The 12,079-nt window shown below is 42.2% G+C and overlaps 1 long non-coding RNA gene across 1 annotated transcript; it reads left to right on the top strand.

The window, feature by feature from the left end:
- The first annotated feature begins 177 nt into the window (after positions 1-177).
- On the top strand, positions 178-1,989 carry LOC148119429 (uncharacterized). The gene is made up of 2 exons (XR_015735367.1): positions 178-298; positions 1,745-1,989. It is a non-coding gene; the product is annotated as an uncharacterized LOC148119429 (long non-coding RNA).
- The last annotated feature ends 10,090 nt before the right edge of the window (positions 1,990-12,079 follow it).

Below are 12,079 nucleotides of genomic sequence, written 5' to 3'. Positions count from 1 at the left end.
TCCCACGGGCCAGGGCTCTCCTGCTCTTCCCACTATTCCTCCTATAAAGCACGTAGCCTGTCTTGGTTCACTCTACTCTTGCAGATTCCTTCAGCAGATATTCTATGATTCTGGTGTCTCTGATGATATCATAGGGTTTCCATAACAACTTAGGCTTCATTGTCACACAATGGCTTCTCAGTGACTCCATGCAGGTCTCCAAGCCTGTCACACCCTGCCTTCATGATCAAGCCTCCAGGATCTCCATGTCTATAAAATCATGTGGATCTCAATGCCAGTTCTGCTGACAGCTTAGGGTGTAAGTCTGGCTCCTTTGGACCGTAACTGTCATGGTTTTGTTTGCTGACCTGGGGAAGCCACTCTCTAGGAGTTGTTTTTAGTCAGTGTTTTAGTTGGGGTTTTATTGCTGTGATAAAATATGACCAAAAGCAACTTGAGTAATAAAGAGTGTGTTTCATCTGATAATTCTCAGGTCACGGTCTATAACTGAAATCAAGGGGTCGGGATAGGAACTGAAGGTGAAAGACTCCCGTGGGCGTCTTCCCTCGGGAGAGACCCCATGCCCAAAGATCAGTCGAAAACACGCAGCCGGATGCAAACAGCAAGAGGTTTATTGGATATTGGATACGCAGGTACCTGGGGCGACCAAGTCTCTCGAAGGACTTGCGCGCCTGCAGGTTGGGGGTGAGGGGTTTTTATAGGAGAGCAAAAAGCGAGGTTTACAGAAGCGAGATGCAGGGTGGTAAATTCTTAACCTAGATAACAATGAGGGGGCTACTCAGCGGTTTACTTTTCCTCTTATCCTGCCTCCCCTTTTCCTGGCTGGCGACCAGATGTCTGATTGCACAGCCCCTGACTCGTGACGAGCCCCGCTTTATACGTGACTCAGGCCTCGCAATCCTCTCTTTCTTTGTTTCTATGTCCAGTCCATAAATCTCCTGTCTCGCAGCCAGATAAGGCCGTCTTTGCTCTAACCTCAGGTATCTTTGCTCAGCATTCCGGAGGCACTGAATTCCGGAGGCCTTTAATGGAGCTTGTTATCTGCTCAGCATTCCGGAGGCCCTGAACTCCGGAAGCCCTTAATTAAGCTTGCTATCTGAAAACCTTTGCAGAACGGCATAACTGTGGTTAAGACGAGTTGGGGTCCTTCAAAGGCAGGAAGCTCTAGGTAGGAACTGATACAGAGACCATGTGGGAACACTGCTTGCTGGCTTGCTCTACATCATTTTCTCAGCCTGCTTTCTTATCCATGCAGGCCTACCTGCCCAGGGATAACACTCCCAATGTGGGCTGGGCCCTCCCTCATCACTCAATAATAAAAAAAAAACCAAAAAAAAAAAACTTAACAGATCTGTCTATGGGCCAATCTCACAGAGACACCTTCTCAACTGGGAGTTCCTCTTTCCAGATGGCGGTAGCTTGTGTCAAATTGATGGAAGGCTAACTAAACAACCAGGAAACTCTTTAAGTGGTATACTCAGTTGAGATTCTTTCCTTTCAAATAAATTTGAGTAGTCAATAGATGGAGTCTTTAGTAGTTTGGTGCTTACCTTTCCTGTGGTCTCAGTGTAGAATGGTGGTTTCTCTTTCATGAGGCATATCTTTTCATATGCTTTTCCTCCACTTGCTCTCTCCCTGATGGCCTGGATAAGAGCAGTGAGAACTGACCAGGACACAGCTTGAATGCTGTCTTATCTTAGGACTTCCTCCACCAAACAAACTAATCCGTTACTTTTTAATTCAGCCTCACTCAAGATCTCTGAACACAGGCGGAAGATAGCCAGATGCTTTACCAGAATGTCACATGAATGCCTCCAAAGCCTAGTTCCTGAGAGAATCCTTATTTCCCTCGGAAATATCAGCATCCAAGCCTCCAGAGTCTGCATGTCTCTCTGTATTCTGATCTTCCCAGCCTCACCAGAATGGTGATCTGGGCAAGTTCCCTGTGCATCTGTAGACTGGCAATAAAGACTTTGGCTTTGGCTTTAAGAGTGCCCACGGTTTGGTCTCTTCTGGGTTTACCTCACAACATTTTTATTTTAATATTTGGAGGTATATTTTTTATGTGTTCGAGCTGTTATTTGTCTTCTTTTGGCAAGTTGTAGTAATAAATGGCCCTTTCTGAATGTTGTATATTCTTCCTTTCCTCTAACTTCTGGTCCCTCGTCAGAGTGTTGTTTATTTGCCCTGCTCTCCTGAAACTGGCCTATGCTCCTCTGTTATTCTAGTTTCCTTCTGCGGTTGTGATAAATACCATGACTGAGAGCAACTTAGGGGAGGGAAGGGCCTTTTCATATTACAGGTCCCAGTCCATCGGTGAGGGGGATCAGGGTGGGAACTTGTGGCAGACATAATGCTGTGTAGCTGGCTTTCACACAGGCTCGTGATTTGCTAGCTTCTTATAGTCTCAGGACCTTGGGCCCATGAAATGGATGCTGTCTGCGTGATCTAGTCCTCCTGTGTCAACTAACAACCAAGACATTTCCCCCAGAGACATGCCCAAAGGTAAGTGTTATCTGAACAATCTCTCAGTTGTGACTTCCTTCTCAGGATGCTCTACAATGTGTCAAGGCTGTAGTTAAAGCCCTAGGATAGGTATGGGTGGAAGATTTGGGAGGAACGTGAGACAAGAAGGTTCCTGTCATTGTGGGTTGGTGGAGCAGTTTGTATGAAACTCTCATCAAGGCACCTTATGTCTGTCTTCCTGCTCTAAGAATTTCCCAGCCTTAAGTTTGGAAAGCATTCCTCTGCGATGCTCAGCAACACCTCGGCTCCCCTTCCCTTGTTGATCCTGTGTGACAATCATGATGCCTGCTAGATTATTAAGCTGTAAAATTCTCATTTCCTGCTTTGCAACTAATAAGTAATTATGGTAATTTCATTGGTAGATAATTTTATTTGCTGTTCCTTTTAAAATTTGAAATGACTAGTTTTAATGGCAATAGATGATTATTTTTGAGATAAGGTCTCACTAAGGAGCCCTGGTTGACCTGGAACTTGCTATATAGCATTTCTAATTTTTCCTTTATTTGCTTATTTATATGATTTTCAAAAAACGGTGGTTTTTTTTTTTTGTTTCAGAAACAGAATGTTTCTGAAGGAATCCTTCGATAGTTCATCTATCATTGGTGGCTCAAAAAAAGAACATTTTTAAGTAGGATATATCCTTAGCTACCATTATTTATTTTGATGCCCAAATTTAGACTGTGGTCATTGGGAGCTATTTCAAATTGTCTTATGGAGCCTTTTAGTGGGGAATATTTAGAAACCAAAATTTGAGTTCTACAGTTATTCATTGTTAATACATTATTTATAGGCCTCACAATGCTGAGGCAATGTTACAATTTTACATACATTTCAATTTTATGTATATAACTCAAAATCAAATGTATAAATATTTTCAAACTATGAATTTAAAAGGCCCAAAATAGCTAAAGCAATCATTGGCAGAAAAAAAAAAGCTACAGAAGGAATAATATCAAGTCCAAATTATATTGTAGAGCCATGATAGGACGCTGGCACAAAGAGACACATTTGCCAGTTGAGGAGAAGATCCAGAAATGAGCCCACACAGCTATAACAACCTCAGTTTTGTTTCCAAAGCTGTCAAATATATAAATGTAAGATGCAGCTTCCTTGGGAAATGGTGCTGGGAAAACCAGATTTCCAAATGTAGCTACGAATGAAATAAACCCATATCTCTTACCCTGCAGAAAAACCAATTCAAAATGGATCGAAGACTTTAATGTCAGACTTGAAACTGCATGTGAGAACATGTAGGGTAGGATTTTCTGAACAGGACTACAATACTATAGGAAACCCCTGCCCCAGATTGACAAATGGGATCGCATGAAATGAAGATGCTCCTAGCAGCAAGGGAAGCCATCCCTCTAGTGAAGAGACAATCTATAGAAAGGGCAGAGATCTCTGCCAACTAACACCAGACAGGGAACTAATATCCAAGATATATAAAGAACTGCAAAAAATAAATACAATCCCCACCCCATCACCCATCAGTAAGTGGTCTTATGAATTAAATAGACAGTTCTCCACAAAGAAATACAAGTGCCTAATAAATATTTTAAAACATGTTCAACATTCTTAGCCACCAGAGAGATGCAAGTTAAAACTGTTTGGGAATTCCATCATTTTCTAATCCAGTGGTTCTCAATATGTGGGTCATGACCCCTTTGGGATCACACAGCAGATATGTGCATTACCATTCATAGCAGTTGCAAAATTATAGTTATAAAGTAGCAACAAAATAATTTTATAGTTGAGGGTCCCCACAACATGAGGAGTTCTATTAAAGAATCAGTACAATCCAGAGGGTGAGTTTATGACCTTACAGCCGGGAAAATGGCAGCAGGCAGGCAGGCATGGTGCTGGAGCAGCAGCTGAGAGATTACAAAGAACCTGCAAGTAGAAAGCAGGGAGAGCTAACTGGGCCTGGTGTGGGCTTTTGAAACCTCACAGTCACTTCCAGCGATGCATCTCCTCCTTCAAGTCCACACCTCCTCATCCTTCCCAAAGAGTTCCACCGACTGGGACCAAATATTCACACGTATGAGCCTGTGGGGGCCATTCCCACTCACAGAGAATGGAAGAAGAAAGCAAAGTAACTAGAAGAAAGAGGATATGGGGGAGGGAGGTGGGGAAAGAAAACAAACGAGAACAAGGTGTGAAGACATATACACCACAGTGCCATGATTAAACACCTAAAAACTTAATAATAAAAACCCTGTAAACTCACTTAGACACTTCTAATTCCGGTCTAAGGGTGTACGGTTCTTTTTCACCCATACTTGTAACTCTCCTCTCCTAGAGGGAGCCCTGCTATTCAACAATGTAAAAATTTTCTCCTTTGCTGAATCTCACAATAGACATAAAAATGATTCTCCTTTTACAAAGAGATCATTTTGTTGTCTTTGTGATCCTGATGTCTCTAATTTTTTTCTTTCCTTTTACATCCGCTGAAACCTCCAGGATGGTATAGAATCACGGGGGATGGAGGACTATTCATAGGTTTCTTTGTTTTGTTTCTGACATAATGGAAGCGGCTTTAAAACTTCCTCAGCAAAACGTTAATAGCAGCGAGGTATGTTTATTTTATCTCGTTTAGGATTTATATTTCTTTCAGAAATAAGAAATGATTCCTAGTTTGTTAAAGTCCTTTTAAAAATCTACAGCGATAATACAATTTGTCCCTCGGGTATGTTAGTAGTAAAAGAGCCAACTACAGTATCATTTGATGATAAACCTACTTAAATACGCAGTTAAACATACAGAAATGCTAATAATAACTAGATATACCTTATACTCTTTGTAAATGTGAAGTGACATTCCTTATGTTTTGCTATGATTTCTATTTTGTGTGGTTACCCTGCTGTGAGCATTAGTACTGTATAAGAGCAGTGGCTTCCCATCTAATGCAATGTTGTTGATACCTGCGCAGTTTTTCATGGGTGATAATCCAAACCCAAAGTATGTCTAAACCATGTTATGTTTCTGGGATAATTGGATATTCTTCTAGCTCCCTCTCTCTTTCTGTTCGCCCTCATATTCTCTCTCTCTCTCTCTCTCTCTCTCTCTCTCTCTCTCTCTCTCTCTCTCTCTCCCTCTCTGAGCCAGCATTTCACTTGGTAGCTAAGTCTGAATTTGAGCTCATGATGCTATCTTCTGAGTACTGAGATTACAGGTTTGATAACAGTTTCCCAACCAGATATCCCATTTTGATTATGCCTAACATCTATAGTGCTGCAGTGAAATGTGTGTTTTCTCGCTGTCTGTGTTGTCATCTTTTGCTCCATAGCAAACAATGGCAAACTCCAGTGGCATGCAACGGTGCACATTTATTTTGCTAATGGGTTGGTCTATAAGGACTCCCAGGAGGCTGTGCTTCAGCCTTTACTAACTGGTGTGGAAATTTTAATTTTAACAGATAGTATGACTGTACAGAGTACCAGCTGGGAATCAGCATCTCTGCACACAGTATTACAATAAGAAATGTCAAACCAATAAAATGTAAAAAAAAAATGAGAGAATGGTGGTGTCTTATGAAAGATTCACTAAAGATGAGTAACTTTTTTTCTATAATTGTAAATAGAGAAAGATATGCATAATATGGTTGAGGGAGATTGTTTTCTTAAAAATAGAAGGAGATAGAATATATGGGATATGGAAGAGAGAACAAAGAATCCTGGGGATTAAAGGTTTAAGTAGGGATAGGGCTGAGGAGGCAGGACAGGGGATGGGGTAGGTAGTGGGTTAATGAAGACTGATGATATTACGCACACACATGCACACATGCACACACTCACATCCACACACATGCACACATGAGTTTAAACAGAAGTACCCTGCAGATGTGAACAGAGCTGCTCCCAATGGGATCTATCCCTGTGAGTTATTAGTCAGGGAGGCATCCAAGGTCTCCAGAACAAGTTATCGCCATTGGTCTTAGCTGCCCATGATAGAGTTAGATCTTACTGCTGAAGACACCACAAACTTTGGTTACATGACATAAAGAAATCAATCTTGAACCAATTGGAAAGTTTCCTACCTGTTTAGTAGTTTTCATACTACTGGGAAGTGTTCTACAGGCCATAGGCGGAGAAAGGATATGAGTGGTCTTAGCTAGCACTGGGCCTTATATTCAACATTAACAACTTGCTCAGCAAGATGGTGCTAGTAGTGTAATAGTGGCATCAAAGTTATGGGGGTAACCAAGCTGCTTTTCTGATTGCAGTTGAGAACTGCTCCAAAGAAGGGAAACCATACACAATATTGTAAGGCTGGTCAAAAGTTCATGGTTTGGGAAGTCCTGGGCCCTAGTGGAGAACCCACTGTTGTTATTTCGCTAAGTGGTCATGTTGTCAAATAGGTATGAGGATGAAGATAGATCTGTGCTACTCTCAGCCTTATTTAGAGAACTTTTTGCAGTGGGCAATGGTTAATGCAGAGACACATAACTGCTTAAGGGGCTGAGAGTAAGTGACTGTTGAGTATTCAGCCCTAAATGGGAGGCATAAATATCAGCCCCACCCCAGAGGCTCAGGAAGCATCCTGGAAGAGGGGACAGAAGGAACCTAGCAGCTGGAAAGTGAGAAGCGCTGTGAAATGCTGTCATTAGAGCACGGCATGGCCACGGGAAGTCGTGCACTCAAAGCAGCTGTAGTTCCCTACACACGACCTGCAAAAGATGGAGAGAGTCAGAATTCCAGCATGGAGGAGGAAGGGGGGATGAAGACTCACCACAGCTGAGAAGCTACTGGCAGTTGATGGTTGCTGGGGGAGGGAGAGCCATTGCTCCTTGAGGGTGTGTCAATCCCACGGAAAACGATGACCTGAATTCTTTTGTCAAATTATGCAAGCTTTATTTTGTCAGACAGGGCTATCTCCCTAAAGTGAGGTTTGAGAAAACAGTATTGAACACAGGAGACAGTGGGGTTTATACAGATCAAAATAGCTGCAAGTTCAAGGGTTGGGGGAGTTCCAGAGAAATTTTGGTATGATAGAAACTTGGCTGAACATTTCAAAATTATTGGGCAGATGTTCTCTTATCAGTGTGGAGGTTAGGGTATAGGACATGGAACATGCCAAATTCCAGAAAATGGGTCAAGGCCTAGTCAAATCCAAATTTCACAGAAAACAGGAATAAACTTATTTTGACCTTGTAAAAAGATAAGTTTCTAATCTTAAAATGAAGTCAGGCTGGTCAACCAAGTGTGACCAGTAGTAGGCTGCCCCTGCTCCAGCGGATGACCCGATGCCCATTTGCCATGCCCAAATGGATAGCACTAAGTGGGTTCCAAGGGACATTAAAAAGAAAAGAACATGAAGTTGGGAGGAAGGTGTGCTGAACGGGTCCAGGGGAGTTGGAGGGGGGAAAATAGGTAGATATAATCATAATTCACTGCATACATGCATGAAATTCTCAAGGAATAAATTAAAATAATGGTTTTTTTTCAAAAATCTAGGGAAATGTACTTGGTAGATAAATTTGAAGCTCTAATGACTGGCAAACCATGAAGATAGATTTTTTAAAATTTGTTTCTTAATTAGTCTCTAAAGCAACAGGATTCCTTATGACATTCTCATGCATACCCCGTTTTAATTGAGCCCCACACCACGTGTCTCTCTCACCCCCTGCTCACCATGTCCTGCTTGTTAAGTTCTTCTCCCTCTTAGTTCCCTTCGACTTTGATTTCACATGTATTCGACCACCTTCTCCGTCTTCCTTCCTGTTTCTCACGGACACTTGCCAGTTTCATGTCTTCCACTCACAGTCAATCCCATATACATACACATATATACACATTAGAAGATAGGGTCCACATGAGAAGTAACATGTTTTATCTTTATTTCTGAGCCTGTGTTACTTCATTTATTATATTTCTATTACATTCGTTTTCTTGCAAAGCTCATTTTTCATGAATCAAATTCCATTGTGTCTGTGTACACTGCATTTTCACTATCCGTTCACCGGCTGATGGACGTCTAGGCGGGTCTCCTTTCCTAACTATTGTGGTAGAACAGCAACACACACGAAAGTGTCCCTGGGGTAGGATACAGAGGATTTCGAGTCTACGTCCAGAAGGGTATAGCTGGGTGTTTCCATTTTTCTTTTTGAGAATTCTTCACACTGATTTCTTTAGTTGTGGTACCAGTTTATGCTTCCATAAACAGTGAAGTGTGCTCCTCTTCTCCCACGTCCTCTTTAGTGTTGTTGCCAACTGGTTTGGGGCGATAGCCACTCTGAGTGGCATAAGATGGAATCTCAAGGCAGTTTTGTTGTTGTTGTTCTGAGACAGGACCTCTCATTGGTCTGGATCTAACAATTACGTTAGGCTGGATGACCAGCAAGCTCCAAGGAGATCCTGCTGTCTCTACGCTCCCAGTACTTGGGTTCTAAGCATATGACACACCGGATTTGTTTGTTTGTTTGGTGTTGTCCTGAGGATTGAATTTAGGTCCTTGTGCTTGGGTGGCAAGCACTGTATTTACTGAGCCACCTTCCCAGCCCCCTCAACACAGCTTTAGCTTTGCAATTTCCTGGTGGCTAAGGACGTTGACTACATTAAAGCTCACGGCTGTTTGTAGCTCTTGTGAACTGTCGCTTCAGCTCATTGTCCCATTTCCTGATTGGCATTTTTGGGTTTGGGTGTTTAATTTTGTTGCTCTTAGTTGTTTTAGATATTAGCGCCATCTTAAGTATAGCTGGAAAAGATGTATTTTCCATTCTGTGGGCTGTTTGCTCTGCTAATAGTTTGCCTTGCTCTGTAGAAACATTTTAATATCATGTAATCCCAATTGTCAATCCTGTGCACTGGGGTCCTACTCAGAGTTTTTGCCCATGTGTTTCTCCTATCTTCCTCTGGTTATTTCAGCAGTGACGGGTTGTTTGTTTGGTTGGTTTTGGTTTTGAGACAGGGTTTCTCTGTGGAATAGCCCCGAGCTGTCCTGGAACTCACTTTGTAGACCAGGTTGGCCTAAAACTCAGAGATCCATCTTCCTCTGCCTCCCACATGCTGGGGACTAGTGTCCACTACCATGCCTGTCTCAGCATTTATATTTTTAAATCAAGCTCTTTTGTTCATTTGAACTGACTTTCTTAAAGGTGAGATATGAATACAAACTCACTTTTCTGCGTGTGTAAATACAGTCTTGCAAGTACCATATATTTATTAGGCTGTCTTGTTTCCAGCATGTTTTGGCAATTTTGTCAAAAATTAGGTGGCCATAGCTATGTGGGGTTCTTTCTGGGTATTTATTTTCTCGATTATGTTCCATTTACCAAGTTATACATGTCTGCACTATTCCAGCCTATATTATCTCTATACTATGACTCTGTAGCATGGTTTTGTTTTGTTTTTGAGACATGATCTTACTAGGCAGTCCTGGTTGGCCTGGAATTTGTTATGTAGCCGGTAGACTCACATATTGTCTGCCTCTGCCTCCTAAGTACTGGGATTAAACACTCGAGTCACAACAACCTGCTAAGTCCAGTCTGACGTCAGTTCTTATGACACCTTTGGCACTGTTCTTTCTGCCCAAGATTGGTATGGCTCTAGTTCCATAAGAACTCTAGAACTGTTTTCTCTAATGTTGTGAGGAATGCCATTAGATTTTGGTAAGGATTACATTGACTCTATAGGTAAGTTTGGGTAGTAGAGTCATTTTCACAATGCTAATTCTGCCAATCCAGGAGCAGGGAAGTTCTTTACATGATCTAGAGCAGTGTTCTCCATCTTCCTAATGCTGCAGCTCTTTAATACAATTCCTCATGCCGTGGTGACCCCCAACCAGGTATTTCACTACTACTTCATAACTGTAATTTTGCGACTATTATGCATCATAAAGAAACTATCTGATATGCAGGATATTTAATATGCGATCCCTAAAGGGGCTGCAACCCCCATGTTGAGAACCACTGATCTAGCGTCTTCTTCACTTTCTTTTCTCAGTGTCTTAATGTTCTCATTATAGGCGTTTTTCACCTCCTTGATTAGGTATATTCCGATGCCCTGTAAACCCAATAGACTCACTAGTTTCCCAGAATGTAATTGTGCCTGTTTGTTATTGGAACCTTAGGGGGAAGGTTAGACATTGCTTACATCTCCCCCAGGAAGAAATTTTAGCAAAGTGTGTGAGTGTAAAGGTGTGTGCACGTGCACATGAAGGTCAGAGCAGGGCACTGAGTAGCCACTGAGACAGGGTTTCTCATTGATGTTAAGCATTCTGAGCTAGATGGGCTGGTCAGTGAGCTCGCTGGATCTGCTTGTCTCCACACCCCAGGTACTAGCATGTTCAGCTGTGTCTGCCATTCTGCGTGGCTGCTGAGGATCTGAGCTCTGGTTCTCACACTTGGAGAACAAGCGCTCACAGAGCCATTTCCCAAGTCCACAATTCCCCTTTCACCTCTAAATTTATTCATTTTGGTCTTCTCTTTCTCTTGGTTAGTTTAGCTCTGGGTCTGTCACTCATTTAATTTTCAAAGAAACAGCTCTTTGATTAATTCTAATGCATTTATTCTGTTTCATTCATTTCTGCTGTAATCGCTACTAGAACCTGAGGCCTATCACGAGGTTGTCTGAAATCTCTCTGGTCATCTTCTAGCCATAAACTTCTCTCTTGGGACTGACTTGGCCACATCCCAGAAGTTCTGGTAAAGCATGTGTTCGTTTGATTTTCAGTAATTTTCAGAATTCTCTCAATTTGTTCATTCAAAAGCATATTGTTCAATCTCTAAGTATTTGTGTATTTTCTAAGTTTAGCCTTGAGGATGGAGCCATTGATTTGGTTTTTCCTATCCAGTCAGTGTTTTTTGTGGGTTAAGGGTGTTTGTATTCAAGGTCACAACCGAGAGAGGATTGTGGTAACTGATGGTCCTCATGCTGCTTGTTCAGGTTATCTGGCTTATTGGTAGTTCTTCTGCTCCTGCTAGTATTGGGGGCTCTCTGATTGGCTGGGTTGGACGTGATTTCTTCCCATCTGTCTTCTGGTCATTCTTCTCATGTGCTGTATACTCTTTTCGATGTTCTCGTGCATGAATTGTCCTTTTCTTTTGTGTATGGTATTCCTTTAGTGTATCTTTTTCTTCTGTGTGTGATACTCCTTAGTAACTGCCTTGACTTATGCTACATTTACAATTGTTGTTTTATGTGTATGGATACTTTGCCTGAATATATGTCTACACACGCCTCACATGGAACTGGAGTTACAGACAAATGTGAGACATCAGGTAGGGTCTGGGAATGAAGCCCCAGTCTTCTGAAAGAAGTCAGTGTTCTTAACCACCCAGCCATCTCTCTGGCCCCTTAGACTTTCTTCAAGATTCCTATACTGAGTAGAGTTAAGAAGAGCAGGGGAACCCCTTTGGTGTGGATGAGGAGCCTGTCCTCCGCCCCAGTGCTATCTTTGAAGGCAGGAGCTGACTGAGATGGCTTCTTCCCCCAGGGCCTCCCTGTTCGGTCATCACTGAGTGCTCCTTAATCACACAGCCAGCCCTTCCTTCTGTAAATCAGTCTGGTGACGGATTAGAAAACTAGACTCAGGGGGAACAAACAAACAAACAATG

Source organism: Myodes glareolus, chromosome 17, assembly GCF_982192425.1.
Source record: "Myodes glareolus chromosome 17, mMyoGla1.1, whole genome shotgun sequence".
In the NCBI taxonomy this organism is placed as follows: Eukaryota; Metazoa; Chordata; class Mammalia; order Rodentia; family Cricetidae; genus Myodes; species Myodes glareolus.
The sequence above is the reverse complement of the archived record's forward strand: the minus strand, read 5'-3'. Positions and strand labels throughout refer to the sequence as shown.